At 44.1% G+C, this 22,321-nt stretch overlaps 1 protein-coding gene and 1 non-coding gene across 2 annotated transcripts in view; both read left to right on the top strand.

The window, feature by feature from the left end:
- ANKIB1 (ankyrin repeat and IBR domain containing 1) overlaps positions 1 to 22,321 on the top strand; it is a 256,563-nt gene that overhangs the window by 34,605 nt on the left and 199,637 nt on the right. The window lies entirely within an intron of this gene.
- LOC143999863 (small nucleolar RNA SNORA49) lies at positions 19,968 to 20,096 on the top strand. The gene has a single exon (XR_013278180.1). It is a non-coding gene; the product is annotated as a small nucleolar RNA SNORA49 (small nucleolar RNA).

The raw sequence follows: 22,321 nt of genomic DNA on the forward strand, positions 1-22,321 counted from the left end.
TTGTCCTTTGCCTCCCCAGGTTTATTAGGGCCGAAAAAACAGCGCACTGAAAGGAAAGGCGACAATTCTTTGTATAGTCTCTCCTTAGTTGTAGCACCTGTCCTGTGCTGAAGACTCCGGCCTCAAACCGTTTTCACCTGCTCTATGATTTTAAGCAGGGTGAACTCTCCCATATAGTTTTAGCTACAATTTCACATACTCTCAAGATGAAAGTTGCAATACGATTCCACGGCAAGGACCACACGTTTAACCTACTTAGCCTTCCGACACTTGACCACTGTACTGTGTGCTCAGAGCCGCTGCATCAATTTTTAGGTGTATTACCTCTTGCACATCCTTTATAGATACATTCCATTTGATCCTATTTTACACTTGATCTTTAGTATGTCATCCTCTGACATCAGTTCACCAGCCCATGTGCCGTGGGCCTTCAACAGGTTTAGACAATCAGGGAGAGGATCATGTAAAGTTCCAGAAATAATCAGCAACTACAAATCAAAGTGAGTAGTAATCAAAAAAAAAATGAATACCTGGAGAGGCAGGGGATCTTGTCCGGAAGGCAGTAAGCAGCAAATGTCTACTCAGGACTCCGCTGTCTTCCAGTGCTTCAGGATAAGCTTGAGGCTTTAGTTTGATTTATCTTTCCTTCTGTTCCTGGAGCATGGCTGCTTTATGTAAGTACTTCACGCACTTTGCGGGGGGGTGAAGGGGGTGATCGGCGTTAAGGCTCCGCCGCACTGTGGTTCTACTCTTCTGCTCGTGCCCGCCGTATACATCGAGATGCGGGAGGGATTGGGTGGTACGGGCCGGGCGGCTTCATGCATGGAGCTCGGCGTCCTCTCCCCTCGCGCTGCTCCAGCTGATCGTTAGGACCGCCCCCATCTGCTCACGCTGGCGCCGTCATCGGGTCCCTCCCCTCTCTCACGGACAACACTCCATCCATATATCTGGCTTTTCTAATTGCATTTTACCGTCATGTTAAATTCTAAATGGCTTCGACAATGATTAGGGTTAGAGTTTTCCCCCTTTAAGAACAAGTTACAAGAACAAATTTTAGGGTTATGGTTTCAAATTCGGGTTAGGGTTATTTTTTCCCATTAGGGTTAGGGGGTTATGGTTAAGGTTAGGGTTTTCCCCTTCCCAACCACCTCACGCAGATATACTGCAGCAGGACGGCACATACAGGCAGATTAACGTACCTGTGCGTGGCCCTTTAAGAGGCGGCTTGCAGGCGCGCGCCCACCGGGAGCTCGGCGAATGTGATTGCGGGTCCCACGGACTCTATGTCTGCGGGGATACCCGCGATTGTCGAACGAGGAGATGCTAATGCAAACAAGCATTTCCCCCGTTCTGTCTAGTGAGACTGTCACTGATCACAGCTCCCTGTAATCGTGATCAGTGTCGTGTCACACACAGCCCCTCCTCCCCCCCCCCCCCCCCCAGTTAGAATCACTCCATAGGACACACTTAACCCCTACAGCGCCAACTAGTGGTTAACCCCTTCACTGACAGTCATTTACACAGTAATCAATGCATTTTTAATTGTACCGATCGCTGTATAAATGTGAATGGTCCCAAAATCGCACCAAAAGTGTCCTATGTGTCTGCCATAATGTCGCAGTCACGGTTAAAAATCGCTGATAACCGCCATTACTAAAAAATTATCAATAAAAATGCCATAAAACGATACCCAATTTTGTAGATGCTATAACTGTTGCGCAAACCAATCAATAAACGCTTATTGCGATTTTTACCCAAAAATATGTAGAGGAATACGTATCAGCCTAAACTGAGGGGAAAAAAAAAATTTTATAAATTTTTTTTTGGGGGATATTTATTAAAGTAAAAACTATAGTTTTTTTTTTTTTTTTCAAAACTGTCGCTGTTTTTTTGTTTTTTTTGTTTATAGCACAGAAAATAAAAACCGCAGGGGTGATCAAATGCCACCAAAAGAAAGCTCTATTTGTGGGGGGAAAAAGGACGTCAGTTTTGTTTGGGAGCCCCGTCGCACGAGCGCGCAATTGTTGCTTTAACTGACAATTGCGCAGTCATGCAACGGTGTACACAAATTTATATATATATTTTTTCCCCACAAAATAGTTTTCTTTTGGTGGTACTTGATCATCTCTGCGGTTTTTATTTTTTGCGCTATAAACAGACAGACCATAAATGTTGAGGAGTAAAAAAAAACAATTTTTTTACTCCTGCTATAAAGCATCGCCAATAAAAAAACAAAAAAACTAACCAAAAAAAAAAAAATCTAATTTCTTCATTAATTTAGGCCAATATGTATTCTGCTACGTATTGGTATTATCCCAATAAGTGTATATTGATTGCTTTACACGAAAGTTGTAGCATCTACAAACTTCTACAAACATCTTCAGAATATATATACTGGAAATTTTATATATTTTTTTTTTTTATATACTATAAACGGCAGCGATAAGCAACTTCTAGCGGGGCAGAGATGGTATGGCAGGCAATCTTGCACTTTTTGTGGGAACCAGTGACTCTAATACAATAAGTGCTAAACCTATGCACTGTCACTATACTAATGACACTGGCTGGGAAGGGGTTAACATCTAGGGTGAGCAAAGGGTTAAATGTGTGCCCAACCAGTGTTGATGTGTGTACTGTGAGCAGCTTTTACTAAGGGATGTGCCGGTTTTTATTCTCAGCTTTGCAGGGAAACCAAAACCGACACGTCCCTGCTGACAGGACAGAGCTCTGTATTGTTTACATTGACAGACCTCTGCCCTGTTTTCCTCCATGCCGGTTAGCGGGTGGCAGGGGGTAAATCATTGGGCAGCACCCGCTGCACCCGCCCCCCCCCCCCCCCGTACTAGGTACATGATCTGGCACAGGAGAGCCACTCTGCCACCGTACTAGCGGTTGGCGATCGGTTAAACTCTACTGCACCTGGTGTGACTAGGCCAGGGGTAGGGAGTACCTCTGCGAGTAATTGCAACTGCCAGCCTTGCATTGCATCATGGGAAATGTAGTTCCACAACATTGAGGGCCCCAGGTTGCCTACCCCTGGACTAGGCCCTAAGGCCTCATGCACACTGGATGTTAAAATAATGTTACAAAAATGTCAGTAGCTTTGCTTTTCAACTTTTCTGAGCGTTTTTGCAATAGCGTTTTTTAGTGTTTTTTCGCATTGGCGTTTTTAGGGGGTTTTATTTATTTTTTGGGGGATGGATATATAGTCAATGGCTTAAAAACTGCCAGTTAGCGATGTTTTTGAGCGTCTATCGACGTGTTAGAGCCTTTTTACAGCTGAAAAATGTCTCTCAGAACACACTAGTTTTGGTGTGTTTTTGAGTAGTAAAAAAAATAAAAAAAATAAACACCACTGCCCAAAACTGGACACACTGGACTGTAGAAAAAAACCGTCTATAGCCAAAAACAGCTGCTGTAAAAATGTCAAACGTCCAGTGTGCATGAGGCCAAAAACTGAAGCTGGACTCCGGGCAAAGAGCTAAATACACAGAAGAATGTATGAGATCTGTTTTACCAGCCAAATGATGTTACACTTCCAGGTATTCCCTCAGCCTGTGACTGGACAGTGAAAGGAGAAGCAGCGCACTGATGAGCTCATCTCTAAATCACTCTGCTCTCTCCTCCTATCGGAATGCGTCTTACATTGCAGCACACCTAATTTGGTTCCTTGTGCTGCTTCTCCCTTCCCTTTCCGAGGACTCATTCACACTAGTGGTTTGGGGTTTGTTTTGTTTTTTTGATGGACACTGCGCCTGTCCTGAGGAGCTGCGGGCATGAGTTTTTAGGCGAGGCCACAGGCTTCTGCCTAGTCTGCGGCGTCCAGCCTCGCGGATTAGGCCGAAGCCGCGGCCTCGCCTAAAAACCTCAGGACTGGCGCGATGTCTGCAAAAAAACAAACAAAGATTTGCTGAAATTGGGAATCGATTTGACCTCTCAACTTGATTCAAGATTTAAAGCGATTCTCCACCCTGGAGTGGAAGTTCCGCTCATCTGATCCCTCCCCCCCCTCCGGTGCCACAATCGGCACCTTTCAGGGGGGAGGGGGTGCAGTTACCTGGATAATCCAGGTATCTGCACCCACTTCCGGGACAAGACCCCCACAGACCGCCGCAGATGCCCCTCCCCCGTTGTGTTCTGGGAAACACACAGTTCCCAGGACACAGCGGGGACCAGCAGAGACGCGCAGCGCGACTCTCGCATGCGCAGTAGAGAACCCGGGTAGTGAAGCCGCAACGCTTCACTTCCCGATTCCCTGACAGAGGATGGCGGTGGGGCCAGCAGAGAGACGAGCGATCACTCATCATCTGCCGCCGACATCGCTGGACCCTGGGACAGGTAAGTGTGAATTTATTAAGTTTGTAGCTGCTGGCTTTTAATATTTTTTTTTAAAGGTGCAGAACCGCTTTAAATAGATTTTTTTTTTTCCCAGCCCTACGTGTTCCTTATTGGGAGTATCTCGCCAAAAATACAATTTTTTTTTTTTTTGTTGCAAGGGATGCTGAAAATCTGACTTGTATCTTATGCCCCGTACACGCGATCCGAAAAATTGGACGACAAATCATCCGACTTTTTTCGCTTACTAGTCACAAGTAGAAATTAAATAGGTATTCTAAAGTCCCGAAAATTCTCATATGACAGAATTTTTTTTTCCGTAAGTGATGTCATGTGTTGTAGTGTATTTGTGTTGTGTTATATTTTCGGACAACGACCGTACTGAGTAAGGCCGCGTACACACGCGGGGACTGTTCGCCCAACTTTGTCCGCTGAACAGTGTTTCGGCGGACAGTCCGCTCGTGTGTGGGCTTTCAGCGGACAGTTTCAGCGGACAGTCTGCTGAACAAAGTTTTTCGGAAATTCCGAAAAACTGTCCGCTGAAACTCTGTTTCAGCGAACAGTCCCCTCGTGTGTAGGCTTGTTCGTCAAACTAAGTTCCGCGCATGCTCAGAAAGGATTTACACGGCGAAGTTTGCATTGCAGTGTATAGGACGTCGTATTTTTCGTCCCGTCGTACGTGCCGTTCACGTCATCGCGCACGGTTTCAGCGGACTGTTCGTTCGTCGTGTGTGGGCAAGTCCGTCCATGCTAATTTTGAGCGGACTGTCCGCTGAAACTGTTTGACGGACAAAGTTGAGCGAACAGTCCCCGCGTGTGTACGCGGCCTAAACGAAAATCGTACGATCTGGTATCGTACGAATTATTTTTTTTCCCCCACGAAAGTGGAGTTACCTTTTAATAAAAAGTAATGATTTTACTAGTATGCTGTAGAGGGTCTGATTTTTGCTTTTCTTTTTCCACCGGACATCGTCTTTGATGGAAAGTGAAAGCAAAAATCTATAATAAATGAATCGCAGAGCTGATCAAAGTTCACCCAACTCGCTTGTCAGGTAATTTACGAGCAAGTAGAATAAAGATCCCCAGACATGGGTATTTTCACGACGTTTTTGGAGAATTTGAAATCTGTGTCGAGTTTCCCATTTTCAAAATTTTCTAAGAAATATTTGTAGGGGAATGGGAATTTCTTTAGTTTTGGACAAAGAGGAGAGAGATTAGAATACTGTTTTTATTGCTGTCTGTGCCCCCCCTGCCCCCCATCATGGAGATTCACCCTGTCTATTTGTCCTGTTTACCATTATCAACGAAAGTGAAAATAAAAGAAAATCCCATCACCAGAACAGAAACAGAGGGGAAATCTTCCAATGAGACACTAATTCTGGTGACAAACACCAGGATTCCCTCCCTTTTTGAGGGATTTCCTCTCACTTCCTGTTTTGCCTATAGGGCAGGTGTGTACCAGACTTAAAGAGGAAGTAAACCCTGATGGGTTTACTTCCTCTTTTTTTCCCTGCAAAGGTAAAGCATAATGGACTACTATGCATCGCATAGTAGCTCATTATGTGTCACTTACCTGACACAGGAGCCAGCGAAGTCGCCGCTGTCCCCTGTAGTCCGCCGCATCCATGTTGCTTGTGGCGTCTCGCAGCTCCGACCAATCACAGCGGCGCAACCGCGATGATGTCACTCCTGCGCATGCGCACGGGAGTCGCGCCTCGCAGCTCCGCCGCTGTCATACGGCGAAGCCGCGATGACGTCACTCCCGCGCATGCGCACGGGAGTCGACAAATTTGGCAAATCCATTCTTGGATTTGCCGCATTTAGTGCGCATGCGCGCCGCTGTCTACGGCGCATGCGCCGTAGACAGCGGTGCCCATTTTCGGGCAAATATCTCCTAAACCATATAGGTTTAGGAGATATTGCTTGGACCTACAGGTAAGCCTTAATCTAGGCTTACCTATAGGTCCAAGTTGTTTGGAAGGGTTTACTTCCTCTTTAAGGAGTGATTTTGAAGAGTGAGATATTTTTTATTTTTGGAAGATAAAACTTCTGAAAGTCCAGTAAAGACACTTTCAAATTTTTCTTGGGGCTGCATGTGTTCGCTAGATGTAAACTTCTTTTTAGGCTTCATGTACACGGGGCGTTTTTACAACCTCTCCTGAACGATTTAACTTGACAGATAGTAACCCACGTTTACAATGCTGTTTTGCCGCGTTTGCGTTTAAACTTAAAGCGGGAGTTTTTTTATTTTTTTATTTTTTTTTAGTCAAATACTGCAGCTGCTGACTTTTAAAATAAGGACACTTACCCGCCCAGCGTGCCCGCGATGTCGGCACCCGAAGCCGATCTCTCGATCGTCTCTCGGGTGCTGCCGCCGCCATCTTGGGTATGGGAATCAGGAAGTGGAGCCCTGCGGCTTCATTTCCCGGTTCCCTACTGCGCATGCGCGAGTCGCGCTGCGCAATAAGGATGGTCCCCGCTGTCTCTGGGATCCGTATGGTTCCCAGCAGACAGCGGGGGACCCACAGGAAGTGTCGTAAATATCCGCAGATTCTGCGGATATCTATGCCGGAAGCGGGTGCAGATACCTGTACTGTACAGGTATCTGCACCCCCTTCCCCCTGAAAGGTGCCAATTGTGACACCAGAGGGGGGGAGGGTTCCGATCAGCGGAAGTTCCACTTTAGGGTGGAACCCCCGCTTTAAGTGGTTAAGGCTTGACATGTTTGGTATCTAGTTACTTGGGAGGGGGGATGTTAAAGTAATTTGTAGCTAAAAAATACAGATTTTAGCTTGTGTGAGAAATGTTAAAAATCGCCCTGGTAACAAGTGGTTAAAGTGTTGGCATACAATGAATACATAACCCAGTGAGGTATTTGCTGCTTTAACTTCAGTAATGATTGGCAGACTGACTGCTGAATTCCGGGATCTTTGACTGAAAATTTGTATGAAATCTCAGCACTGCCGTCTATGGCTGCGACAGATAAGATGTTAAAAGAAAAAACTGTGCTGGTAAAAAAACAAATAACTGGAGCTGCAACTCAAAAGTGAAATACACACCAAACCAGAACTTAAGAAAAAGAGTTGCGCTAATAGTGAGAAAAAAAATACACACAATGTAGTGAGCAGGCAATGAACAATCAAATCAAAGGGCTGTGGAAATTGAAGATTAATTCCTCGATTAATCGATTATTATTTTTTTTGATTGATCAAAATTCTTTTGATCGGTACTCACCTCTCCGCCAGCTCCCAGGTCTTCAGGGAGTTCCGTCGGAGATCCGATGACGTCACGAACACCATCGCTGGACTCCTCCCCCCTTCCCCAAGTGCCTACGTCTGCTAACGAAGGGAAGGGGAGGAGTCCGGTCAGGTCGAAGTTCTGATTGAACGTAACGCGTACGGAGAAGGAGCTACGCATGACATCACCCACTGCTGCCCTACGGAACTAACATGACTGTCGGCTTTACATGCTGTATTTTTATCATCTTTATGTGAGTAGTTTGTGTTTGAACACAGAAATTAAATCTTATACTTAAGCGGTGAGCACTTCGATCTTTTCTTTCTACCCATGACCTGGCGTCCTTGGTGAGATCTAAGGAGACGTGAGAGAAGTTTATGGTTCATGTTAACCCTTTTGATACCCGGTTGCATGACCACCTGTTTGCACAGGGGCCCATGCCATAAGGTGAGAGTGATTATTTAGACCGGAGGTGGAGGGATTGTCACACTACTGTGGGAAAAAAATGACTTGCGTCAGTGCTACAGTTTGAATTTAAAACATATTTGTGTGAACTGTGAAGTTAAGTCATGGATTGTGGAAACTAACTAGTGTTGGGGGATTGTATATAGTGTATACCACATTTACCACTGACTAATGCAGAGTTGCAATGCAAGGAGATCAGCTAAAAGTAGTTGGATCTGAATGTGTGTTATAATTAATCGATTAAAAAAAAAAAGATTAATCAAACATGAAAATTTTAATCGGTAACAGCCCTAAAATATACACATATGATAATGATTTGTAAAGCACAACCTGCAAGAAAAACCAAAACAAATGCATGTAGTCCAGAGGGAACACACACATGTGACTTCCTGAAATAAGCAAAAAATGATCCAATATAAGAAATGGATAAGTGATATAAAAAGAATCGGTTAAAAAACATAATGTGGGATTTAAAATAAAAATAGAAAATAATCATTAAATGCATAAAAAAGTCTCTGCCATAAAACTTCCCAATGGGGAATGAGGATTAAGAGCACCCTGTGAAGGATCTTCTATACTTAAGGACACTGTGAATCCACCACCACATAGATTGAAGGCTTACCAGCTAAAAAAGCTGTGGAAGCTTGTGGCCAATACCCGGCCTGGGCATTTGGGTCCTCCTGGCACCTCCAGTGGCTGATCAAGCCAACCGTTCTTGTGGGCTTAGTGGAAATGTGGCTGCTCATTTGAGTGCCAAAGTGTAACATCAGTGGGTAAGTTTAAGCCCATAAAGAAAAACAAAAAAGTTTGGCATAGGTAAACCAGATGGTTTTTATTTGTAAAAAAAAATCTGCTACAAACGGACTAAAAGGAGATTCCATAAAAATACGTTGAGCAGGCCAGGAAATACCGTATATACTCGAGTATAAGCCGAGATTTTCAGCCTCTTTTTTGAGGCTGAAAGTGCCCCCCTCGGCTTATACTCGAGTCATCGCTGTCTGCCCGCTCGATCAGCGTGTCGAGCAGACAGACAGCGGCCATTCTATGATTCAAAAGCCGCGCCTCCGGCTCCGCCTTCGCCTGTGATAGGCGGAACACTGAATTTCCCAGCAGCCTGTGTTCCGCCTATCACGGGCATCCGCTCATCCTCGTACTACGGACGAGGATGATACGACGTCCGTGATAGGCGGAACACAGGCTGCTGGGAAATTCAGTGTTCCGCCTATCACAGGCGAAGGAGGAGGCGCGGCTTTTGAATTTTACAATGGCCGCCGACGAAGAGGGCACGGGACGGAGGCAAGGCAAGGCACGGCATGGGACGGGACGGGACGGGACGAAGGCAAGGCACGACACGGGACGGAGGCTCGGGACAAAGGCTCGGGACACAGGTAGGCTGGACACACACACACACACACACACACACACACACACACACACACACACACACACACACACGGATGGAGACACACACACACGGATGGATGGATGGATGGAGACACACACACACACAGGGATGGATGGATGGATGGAGACACACACACACAGGGATGGATGGATGGATGGATGGAGACACACACACACAGGGATGGATGGATGGATGGATGGAGACACACACACACAGGGATGGATGGATGGATGGACACACACACACACAGGGATGGATGGACGGACACACAGGGATGGACGGACACACAGGGATGGACGGACACACAGGGATGGACGGACACACACACAGGGATGGACAGGCATGTCTCACCCTCGGCTTATACACGAGTCAATAAGTTTGCCAGTTTTTTTGGGGGTAAATTGGGGGCCTCGGCTTATATTCGGGTCGGCCTATACTCGAGTATATACGGTAGTACGAACATGCCCGTGCAAACTGAGTGTGAGAACAGCATGGTGACGCCAGCACGTTGCTCCTCCCTACGTGTTTCGTCACTAGGCGGATGTCTAACACGGGCGTGTTCATACTATTTGCCGGCCGGCTCAACGTATTTTTATGGAATCTCCTTTAAGTTTGTCTGTTTGTACGCGTTATGATCTGTTTGTGTGTTAATGGGTCCTAAAGCAGTTTCCCACAATTTTTTTTAAATTTTTTTTTTACCTGATTATGTGACGATTTGTTGTTCAGTCGCATGTGGTTCCGGTCTGGTGGGTCGCCATTTTGAAGGCTAAAGTACTCTGTCTTCTGTCTGTGGCCAGGGGAGAGGGCAGGACAGAGGCGGGGGCGCTTCACTGGTGGACATTGATGAGGTGGCACTGGTGGGCATTGTTAGGCTGCACTGGTGTGCACTTATGTGGTAACACTGGTGGACACTGAGGTGGGCACTGATAGGCTGCACTGGTGGGTGGCAATGGTGGGCGGCACTGACAGTGAGTGGCGAGGAGAGCCAATCAGCGGAATCTGATGCAGCATATTGGTGCCTCCTCATCAGTGCAAACTATCAGTGCAGCATATTAGTGCCACCTCATCAGTGCCCATAAGTGCCGCCTCATCAGCACACATCAATCTTAAAATAAAAAACCCCAGTGGTGATTAAATGCCACCAAAAGAAAGCTCTATCTGTCTCAAAAAAATATAAAAAAAAAATATATATAAACATTCGATCAAGGAAAATTTTAATCTCCTCATCTATTTTGATTGTAGTTAAACAATTTGCCTGTATTTTGGTCATAAAGCCTGTCCAGGTCGTAAAAATGATAAAAACTTCATTTGGCTACAGCATTGCATGACTGCGTGTAATTGGCATTCAAAGTGTGACAGTGATGAAAGCTGAAAATTTGTCCTGGGCAGGAAGGGGGTGAAAGTGCCTGGCAGGCAAGTGGTTAACCACTTCGCGCCGGTAGGACGTCCAGGGACGGCCTCAGCTTTCGGTGGTTATATCTGAATGATGTCTGTGGCCTCAGGCATCATTCAGATATCAACGTTTTCAGCCGGCGATTCCCTGCACCATAAGAACGATCATAGCGGCTGTTCCGCCGCTTGATCATTCTTACGGGAGGGGACGCCCCCCCCCCCTCCTGCCGCCCTCCGGTGCTTCTACCGACTCACCGCTTCCATCAGTGAGTCGGTCACAGGATCCGCCGGCCCCCGGATAATACCATAGAGATTTCCGGCGGACCAGATCGTCCCTGGAGTCTCTGATCGTTCGGAGCCTCTGCATTCAAAATGACGGCGCCGATTTGGCTAGGAAGCCAGGATCGGCTTTTTATTTTAGGCTTCCCAGCCTAGAGGTGAGATGTGGGGTCTTATTGACCCCACATCTCACTGTAAATAGGTCTGATCGTGCCATATTTCTATTACAAGATGTTTACATTCCTTGTAATAGGAATAAAAGTAATCAATTTTTTTTTTTAAAGTGTCAAAGTAAAAAAATAAAAGTAAAATTAACAAAAAAAATAAAAATTAAAGCGCCCCTGTGCCCGTGAGCTTGTACGCAGAAGCGAACGCAACGCATACGTAAGTCCCGCCCACATATGAAAACTGTGTGCAAACCACACATGTGAGGTATCGCCGCGAACATTAGATCGAGAGCAATAATTCTAGCAGTAGACCTCCTCTGTAACGCAAAACATGTAACCAGTAAAAAATTTTTAAAGCGTCGCCTATGTGGATTTTTAAATACCAAAGTTTGGTGCCATTCCACGAGCGCATGCAATTTTGAAGCGTGACATGTTGGGTATCTATTTACTCGGTGTATCTTCATCTATCACATTATGCAAAAAAATTGGGCTAACTTTACTGTTTTTTTTTGTTTTTTTTAAGCATGAAACTTTTTTTTTCTGAAAAAAACGCGTTCGAAAAATTGCTGCGCAAATACCATGCGAGATAAAAAGCAACAACCGCCATTGTATTCTCTACGGTCTTTGCTGTTTGGGGGTTCTATGTAATTTTCTAGCAAAAAAATGATGAATTTTACATGTAGGAGAGAAATGTCAGAATTGGCCTGGATGCAAAGTGCTTAAAGTGTTCGTGTTGTTTTTTTTGGTTTAAAGAAAAAGCTGAATGGACACCGTACACCTTCCCCATCCCCCCCAGTCCCCACTGAACTTACCTCCGTGGGTGAGGAGCTGTCAGTGCCCACACACAGTTGGTGCAGGACAGATCAGAGTGCTTCTGATTGGTGCAGAATGTTTCTCTGATCCATCCTGTAAGCGCTAGACAGAGAAGAGGGAGAAGAGCAAGGATTTAAAATCCCTGGACCCCCTGCACTGGCTGCTGATCACCCATGGAGATGAATACAGGAGGGAGCTGAGGGAAGGTGGACGGTGTTACTCTGTCTTTTTTTTTTTTTTTTTCTCTGAAAAGGTGAGCTTACACCTTAAAATAGGGCTAAGCCCTTGCTCACATTGGAGCGGCTTGTCATGCGATTGGACAAGACAAGTCACGCCCTATTGTCGGCAATGATAATGTTCAAATCTGTGTGAAGCCGACTGTTCCTGCACTACTTTTGCCGATTTCAGGTGCGACTTGCATAGACGAAGCCGCTCAGATGTCTTTTAAATTCGCACCTGAAGTCACACTGACATGTGACTTTGAAATCATGCGCTTTCTGATGTAATTGTATTATTTCAAAGCCACGTTCGATGTGAACAAGGGGTTAAGGTGTTTTTTTTTATTTTTTTTATGATATATATTTTTTTTTTTTTTTTTTTCATTTTGAATTCTGTAATGAATTCAAAATCTATGTTGGCAAACAAAACATTTCTGGAACAGCCCACTATTTGTATACACACACATATACGGGAATCACTAATTGATTATTTGGATTTTCTTCTCCTGGAAGCAGTTTGCCTGGATAATTGTTCTCCATGTGATGCTGCTGCGAAAAAAAAAAAAAAATCGTTCGCATAGGAATTTCCCTGACATCTTCCTCTTATGTCTGAAGAGGGAAGTTCACTTTCTGTTCCTGGAGATTGCTTGACCGATTGACTGTAATGCTCAACCGCGGGCAGACCGCTAAATCCTCAGATCCAATACATATAAGGGGGCAGTTTTACCTGTCAAATAAGTCGTATTACTAGTATAAGTAGTATTTGTCCACCCAGTCCTAAGATTTGCACAGCTCTGCCTCAAAGCACAGCCCGGTCCGGCAGAGCATGAGACCAAGTTTTTCTCCTATTAACATGTATCTTGTTAGCACACGAGCACTGCCGCAAAATGTTGTGTTTTTTTTTTTTTTTACGCTAACAAAAAAAAGGCCCCATGATTTTGGAATAAAATATTTTTTTTACTTTTTGCTATAAAACATATCCAATAAAAAAAATTGAATTTCTTTATAAATTTAGGCCAATATGTATTCTGCTCTGTATTTTTCGGTAAACAAAAATCCCAAAAAGCGCATATTGATTGGTTTATGAACGTTGCAGCTTCTACAAACTATGGGATATATTTATGAACTATTTATTTATTTTTATACTAGAAATGGTGGTGATCAGGAATGTTAAAAACAAGTAAAAATTTCAAACATTCTTTCATTCAGCGAATGTACAAAGATTTTTTTGTCTGAATATTCTCATCTGCAAATTGATCCATGTGGCCAGCCTAAGGCTCGGTACACACCTATGCAGTTTGCTTTTGTTTCTGTAGTGCTTTTTGCTGTGCGTTTTATTTTTGCGCACTCGATTTTGCTTTTTTTTTTTTTTTGTCAATTTGTTGTGGGCAGATTAACCACTTGACCACTGGGCACTTAAACACCCTTAATAACCAGACCAATTTTCAGCTTTCGGTGCTCTCACATTTTGAATGACAATTACTCAGTCATGCAACACTGGACCTATATGAAATTTTTGTCCTTTTTTTCACACAAATGGAGCTTTCTTTTGGTGGTATTTAATCACCGCAGGGTTTTTTATTTTTTGTGCTATAAAAGAAAAAATACAGAAAATTCTGTAAAAAAATGAATTTTTCTTCATTTCTGTTATAAAATTTAGCAGATTAGTAATTTTTTCTTCATAAATTTTGGCCAAAATTTATACCACTACATATCTTTGGTAAAAATAAGTACAAATTGGTGGATATTATTTGGTCTTTGTGAAAGTTATAGAGTCCACAAGCTATGGTGCCAATATCTGAAAATTGATCACACCTGAAGTACTGACGGCCTATTTCAATTCTTGAGACCCTAAGGGCCGGTTCACACAGCGAGGCGACGCGACACGGCTCGCCTCGCCTCGCTCCCGCAAGTCGCCCCCATTCAGTACTATGGAACCGTTCTGAGAGGAGCGACTCGAGTCGCTCCGACTCAGAAAAAAGGTTCCTGTACTACTTCGGGGCGACTTCGGGGGCGACTTGCATTGACTTCTATACAGAAGTCCTCTGCAAGTCGCCGCTGAGCTCCCCGCAGGTCGCGGCGAGGTAAGTCGGAGACGCCTCGCCGCGCCTCGCTGTGTGAACCGGCCCTTACATGCCAGAAAAGTACAAATACCCCCCAAATGACCCATTTTTGGAAAGAAGACATTCCAAGGTATTTAGTAAGAGGCATGATGAGTTTTTTGAAGTTGTCATTTTTTCCCACAATTCTTTGCAAAATCAAGATTTTTTTTTTTACTTTTTTTTTTTTTTTTCACAAAATTGTCATATTATCAGTTTATTTCTCACACAGCATATGCATACCACAAATTACAACCCAAAACACATTCTGCTATTACTCCCGTGTACGGCGATACCACATGTGTGAGACTTTTACACAGTGCGGCCACATACAGAGGCCCAACATGCAGGGAGCGCCATCAGGCGTTCTGAAACACCCAGGACAATTCTGACATTTCTCTCCTACATGTAAAAATCATCATTTATTTGCTAGAAAATTACATCGAATCCCAAAACATTATATATGTTTTTTTAGCAAACACCCTGGAGAATACAATGGTGGTCGTTGCAACTTTTTATCTCGCACGGTATTTGCGCAGCAATTTTTCGAATGCTTTTTTTTGGAAAAAAAACTGTTTTGTGCTTAAAAAAAACAAAACACAGTAAAGTTAGCCCAATTTTTGCATAATGTGAAAGATGAAGTTACACCGAGTAAATCGATACCTAACATGTCACTCTTCAAAATTGCACAGGCTCGTGGAATGGCGCCAAACGTCGCTACTTAAAAATCCCCATAGGCAACGATTTAATTTTTTTTTTTACTGGTTATATGTTTTGAGTTACAGAGGAGGTCTAGGGCTAGAATTTATTGCTCTCGCTCCAACGTACGCAGCGATACCTCACATGTGTGGTTTGAACACCGTTTTCATATGTGGGCGGGACTTACGTATGCGTTCGCTTCTGCGTGCGAGCACATGGGGACAGGGGCGCTTTAAAAAAATAATAATAATTTTATTGTTCATTTTACTTTATTTATTTTAGTTTGACATTTTTTTCCCCAAAAATAAATTTTTTGATCACTTTTATTCCTATTACAAGGAATGTAAACATCCCTTGTAATAGGAATATGGCATGACAGGTCCTCTTTACAGTGAGATGTGGGGTCAATAAAACCCCGCATCTCACCTCTAAGCTGGGAAGCCTGAAAAAAAAAAAAAAAAAAGATTCTGGATTTGATAGTATTGGCGAGTCGGTAGAAGCACCGGAGGGCGGCGGGGGGGGGGGGAGGGTGTCTATGGCTGGGTATTGCAGGGTATCACCGACTATGGCTGGGTATATCAGAGTATGGCTGGGTATCTCAGAGTATGGCGTTGCAGAGTATTGCGTTGCAGAGCATTGCAGGATATTGGAGGGTGTTGCAGAGTGTTGCACGGTATTGGCGGGTGTTGCAGAGTGTTGCAGAGCATTGCAGAGCGTTGCAGGGCGTTGCAGGGTATTGCAGAGTATTGCAGGGTAATGACAGGGTATTGCAGGGTAATGACAGGGTATTGCAGGGTAATGACAGGGTATTGCAGAGTAATGACAGGGTATTGCAGAGTAATGACAGGGTATTGCAGAGTATTGCAGGGAATTGAGGGGTTAATTTTCGGTGAGCAGCGATGTGGGCACTGCAGATGCAGCCCACATTGCTGCTGACACCGATCTCCTCCCCCTTCGCTGTTCCGATCGGTACAGAGAGGGGGAGGGAGGAACCGGCGTCATAACATGACGCCGGTTTGTTTACAAGTGATCACTCCGTCATTTGATGGAGCGATCACGTGGTAAACGGCCGCGACGAGCGGCCGTTTACCGTGATCCGTGATGCGCCGGGTCCTGTGGACCCGGCGGTCACGAATGCTCTCGAGTGCGCGCCCCAGGGGGCGCGCGAGAGCGGTATTCTGGGAGGTCGTCATATGACGGCCTCCCACAGTTAAGAAACCGCCCTAAAGCCGTCATTCGGCTATAGGGCGGTTATTAAGTGGTTAAAAAACACAAATTGCTGCAAAAAACACATTACATGCTTTTCTGCAGCTTCTCCATTGAACCAAAAAAGCACCGTTTTGCATTTAAAAAAAGTCCCTGACCCTTTCCCAATATGCAGCGGTTGAAAAAAGCATAGCTGTGATTATGTCCCATAGGAAACCATGTAAATGAACTATAGTGCGTTTCTGCAAAAAGCACCAAAAAACACATAGATGTGAACCAGGTCTAAGACGTTTAGTAACATACAATGGGGTTAGAAAACTAAAATTGGCCCTTTTATAGTACAAAAAAAAGCCGCCGAGTGCGGCCGAAAATGGCTGAAAGCCGCCGAGAACGGTCGACAACCACAGAGAAGCGTGTTTTTTAAAGTGCGTTTTATACGCCGATTAAATACGGTAATTGATTATGAAAATAGTAATTGATTAATCAACAATTAATTGTTTCAGCCCTTTGAACCTTAAAGTGGAACACTGGAAATAATTGGCTGAGAGACGTTCTGCATAATGCTTTGGCAGCTACATGTCGGTGTAAACTTTGCTGCCAGGCAATGGGGCGGGCTGTGTCTGGCTAGCTGCAGCTTTTAGTGAACACGCAGAGAAGCTCGCAGTGTGCAGTGAAATCAGACATTTCAGTGCAGGAGAGGAGCCTGTACAACTGTGCAAGATGTAAGGTAGGAGTACAGCTTTAATGGTTTCTCGAGTTGTCCATCTCCACAGTGAAGAACAAGAGGAAATAGGCACAAAGTCTCCACGACAGCAGCCAGAGACCCGCCCACACAGTTCCTGACAGCCATCCGGACGTGTTCCGATTGCTTGGATATCCGAGGTCTCTGAACCCTTAATGGCACATCTGCTGTGCCCTGTATCGGTGCCATGTCTGCCTCCTATACTGCATTCTTCTGCCTCCCTTTACTTGACCCCACCAGCTCTGTGGGGTTAAAGAAATTCCAAACAGTTCAGAAAACAGTGCTGCACTATGAACAAGCAACAGAGGACTTATTTATTGAGTATTTGCTGTGCCTTGTGCAAATAGCAAAGTGACAGCTTGGCAAGTGACAGCGATTATTGATATAGGAGTTTGTTCACTCAGGAAAGGGCAGCGCTGTGCTGTTTTAGGACGCTGACATTGAGTACACCATCAAGACTGCACAAGCACTACACAGGATACATAAAATCATTGTCATGGGCCTCTGAGACTTAAGCTGGCCATACACTATGCAATCTTAACGTACAATATGCTTTAGCTCTACCAAAACTATGTAATATGAGGACAAACCTAAACCATCCATTCAGTTTGTATTCATTCAGGTAGGCCCTTGCAGTACGTAGTTGATGGTACAATTCCAGGTATGGATAGTTACATTGTTGCAGCGTGGACCAACATAAGGTTGGGTTTACAGCGGTATGGCACGTAGGGCTGAAACAACTAATCGATTATGAAATTAATCGATTACTATTTTCATAATCGATTAATCGGCCAGTAACATAATGGGGGTTAAAAAAAAAAAAATGAGCCTTTTATAGTACAAAAATATAATCACTACTGTAAATATTACTTTCACTGTTCTACAGTAAAAAAAAAAACCCTTCCAGTAGTGAGTATTTGCTTTTTTGTACTATAAATGGCTAATTTTAGTCTTTTTAACCCCATTATGTTACTAAACGCCTTAGGCCTGGTTCACATCTATATGTTTATTGGTGCTTTTTCGTACTACAGTTCATTTACATGGTTTCCTATGGGACACCGTCATATCTGTTCTTTTTTCAGCCGCTGCATCTTTGGAAAGGGTCAGAAAAGAATGTGATGCGTTTTTGCAGCAATTTGTGTTTTTTAATCTGCCCAAAAAAAAATGCAAATTACAGTAAAATCACATGCGCAAAAATCAAAACGAACAGCAAAAAGCACTGCAGAAACCGATCAAAAGCAAAAACTGCATAGGTGTGTACCGAGCCTTATGCTGGCCTCATGGATACATTTACAGGTGAGAATATTCAGATGAAAAATCTTTGTACGTTCGCTGAATGAAAGACTTTTGTTTAAAATTTTCGCTTCATTTCTAAAACAAAAACCACATACGCTGTCTGAAAATTCCTTTGACTGAGAAGTTTTCTATTATTTCCAAATTTTCCCACCACTGTGGTTGAAAATGAACATCAAACCAATTAATCGATTAATTGAAACAATAAACGGCCAACTAATCGATTATGAAAATAATCGTTATTTGCAGCCCTAATGGCACGACAGTCATACGATTGTGGATAGGACTTTGCCCTGCGACTTGAAGTCCGACTTCAATGAACAGGATCCGACTGTGATCCTGACAATACCAGGCCCTTTGAGTCTTGTATGAATCTTTAGGTGAAACCCCACGTATGGCTGGGAGAAAAAATGTAAATCTTGAATCGAGTTGAGAGGTCAAATAGTCAAAATTTCAGCAAATCGATTATTTTTTTTTTTTTCCCCCACCAGGACCAGAACTGACACCGCGCTGGTCCTGAGGTGCTGCGGGCAGGAGTTTTTAGCCTAGTCCACGAGGCCGTACACCACGGACTAGGCCGAAGCCGTGGCCTCGCCTAAAAACTCCTGCCCGCAGCTCCTCTGGACCAGTGCGGTGTCCATCAAAAAACAAAAACAAAAAAAAGACCTTGATTTGAATCGTGAATCGAGTTTTTTTTTTTTTTTTCAAAATCGCCCAGCTCTAAGTCCACGCCAAATTTAAAAAGTTTCCCCCTCCAAGACCATACCAGACCCCTTGGTCTTGGAAGGGGAACCTTTTGCGGACCTAAAAAAATAAAATAAAAAAAGGGTTTTGCACCATTTTGGTGCGAATGTGATGCAAATTCAGCCATACATATCTGTATGGCTCAATTCGCATTGCACAGACATTGCATGATATTTACACAGCAGTGCGGTGCAAATCACATGCAGTGTCTTACAACACACCAATATAAATTCAACCTAACTCTTTGATCGCCCTGCCAGTGTCATTAGAACAGTTACGGTGCATATTTTTTAGCACTCTATTGGTGTCACTGATCCCCAAAAAGTGTCAGTTATGCCTTGTTTCCACTGAGCGGATCGGTTCGGTTCGGTACGCTGTTTTGAGTGTTTCCATTATTAAAGCAGCCCATACAACCGAACCATACCGCACCATTCAGGGTCCTGCTTCAGATGTGGGGCCATAGAAAATGGTACGGTTAGAGCGGAGCTACGATACATTCCACTGATTGACAGACAAAAAAACGTCTGCCAATCAGTGTGACGCTACGCTAGGCTTTTTAGAAAAAAATAATTTAAACCCCGTATGGCCCCTGGTGGACCGACTTGCAGTGGAACTCTCACCTGACTAGGCCGGACCATTCTAACCCTTCCAAACTGTACCGACCCGAACCGATCCGCTCAGTGGAAACGAGGCATTAGTGTGCCATTTGTCTGCCCGCAATGTCCCGCTGTAAGTCGCTGATCACCGCCATTATTAGTTAAAAAAAAAAAAATGCCATAAAAATATCCCACGATTTGTAGACGCTATAACTTTTGCGCAAACCAATTAATATACGCATTTTTTTTCTTTTCCCTAAAAATATGTAGCAGCACTATTCCTCATCCTTACTCCAGGGTTATAGTTGTCTATACATTCTCTGGCATTACTTGAGGATAAAGTAAGTGTTCTCTTGCTATCTCTGGAATCCCGTTTCCAAAGGATTGGCAAAGTTGAACATACATATAAATAATAATAATAAAAAAGAAACATGTAGCAGAATACATATTGGCCTAAATTTTATAAATAAATTACATTTTTTTCTTCTTTACGGGATATGTTTTATAGCAGAACGTTATATATATATATATATAATTATTATTTTTTTTTTTTCAAAATTGTTGGACTTGTTTTGTTTATAGCATTAAAAAAATTAAAATAAAAAAACAATTTGCAGAGGTGATCAAATGCCACCAAAAGAAAGGACATTGTACAGCGCTGCAAGCGCAATTGTCAGTTAAATTAACGCAGTGCCGAATCACAAAAAGTGTCCTTGTCATGAAGGGGGGGGGGGGTAAATCTTCTGGAGGTCAAGTGGTTAAGCCCCATCCCACCCCATCACTGCCAGGGAGGGCCAGAGCCTGTGCTTCACAGGTAGTGTGTGTTCAGAATAGGCGGCCCTGCGAGTGCTTTGTTAGGCCTTTCCACCCGACGCGCCAATCTCCATTCAGCCACACAGGCATAATGCATGGACAAGAGAACATCCATTGTGTTGAGCAAGGCTCGTCCTATCATCGCCTCGCCTCGCCTCGAAACGCACGCCGCGTGTCTTTTGCATCAGCCGGTGTCTTTCAAGTCGAAATCCATAAAAGCGATGTTGGAAATGTGCAGGAGGGGGATTATGTAACACGGAGTCAGAAACTGAGATTTTAAGCACACATAAGTGTTAAGTTTAAGCATTTTATTTTTATTTTTTTTATTTTCCCTGTAACCGTTAAAAATTTGGCCGGTGGATTGATTTTATTTCTCCGGCTGCAATTACTGATTTCCATAGGTTTGATTAACTTAACTATAAGGTCCTTCCATCATTGCTGGACACATTAGCGGCATGGCACCGTGCCAGCCTCCTCCTGCCTGAGATGGATGCAATTGTGTCTCCTGCTGCCACGAAATGGAATGAATCTTCACCGGAGCCTGGCTGCAAGTGTTCTATATGGAAATTGCCCTTTATCGGTTGCATTTTAGTAATGATGTTATTTTGATGGGGATTATGTGAAAAGGAAAACAGTGGGGATTTTTTAACTGCTTCAGCTCTGTAAGACTTATCCACCTTCCTGACCAGGCCTTTTTTTTTTTTGGGCTGTACCCTTTTTTTTTTTTTGGGCTGTACCCAAAATAAATGTATCATTTATTTATTTATTTTTTATCAATTTTTTTTTTCTCTCTCGCACAAATAGAGCTTTCTTTTGATCACCACTGGGTTTTTTTTTTTTTTTAACGATCTTTGCTCTGCCAATCTCGTCCCGCTCTCACTGGAGCGCTGGGTTTTGGATGGGGTGGCGGGCTTAAGCTCTCAGTGGCCGCTGAGAGCCTGAGCTGGGTGCCAGTCCAGGCATGTTCCGGATCTGGACTCAATTGTCACAACCTAGCTCCAGCCTGGACTGGCTCTGTGACATTAGCAGACAGCGGGCTTTAGCCACAGGAGTGCAGAATGAACTTCACACCTGTGATCCATAGGAGAAGCACAGCCAAATGAGCTGACCTTCTCCTTTTTTAAATTGTAAGCTCCTTTAAAGGCAGAGACTAATGTGAATGTGCAGTAAATGCAAAGCGCTGTGTAAATTGTTGGCACTATATAAATACCTGTAATAAATATCACTTATATGCTTGAATATATGACAAAGTGTGAGTATGATATTAAAGTGGTTGTAAACCCTTACAACACACTTTGACCTTCAGGTAAGCCTAGATTAAGGTCCAAGAAATATCTCCTAAACCCATACGGTTTAGGAGATATTTGCCCGAAGACAGGCACCGCTGTCTACGGCGCATGTGCCGTAGACAGCGACGCACTGAGCACGGCATCTTCAACGACGGAGCTGCCGCGCGTGTCGGCTCCCTTGCGCATGCGCGGGAGTGACGTCATTGCGGCGGAGCTGCGAGACCCCACCGAGAAGAAAAAAATACTTCATACTTGCCTGCTCTGTGTAGTGGTTGTGCACAGAGCAGCCCTGATCCTCCTCTTCTCGGGTTCCCTGCCAGCGCTTCTGGCCCCTCCCTAAGTGCCCAACGAGCAAGCAGCTTGCAATGGGGGCTCCCAAGCTGCTGCTCTGCGTGTCCATTCAGACACAGAGCTGTGGCTTGGCCCATCTCTCTCTCTCTCTGTCTCTGTCTCTCTCTCTCTCTGTCTCTCTCTCTCTCTGTCTCTCTGTCTCTCTGTCTCTCTCTCTCTCTCTCTCTCTCTCCTCATT

The sequence above is a fragment of the Lithobates pipiens genome, unplaced genomic scaffold, assembly GCF_037356315.1.
Source record: "Lithobates pipiens isolate NorthernLeopardFrog02 unplaced genomic scaffold, aLitPip1_a1.2 Scaffold_19, whole genome shotgun sequence".
NCBI lineage: Eukaryota > Metazoa > Chordata > Amphibia > Anura > Ranidae > Lithobates > Lithobates pipiens.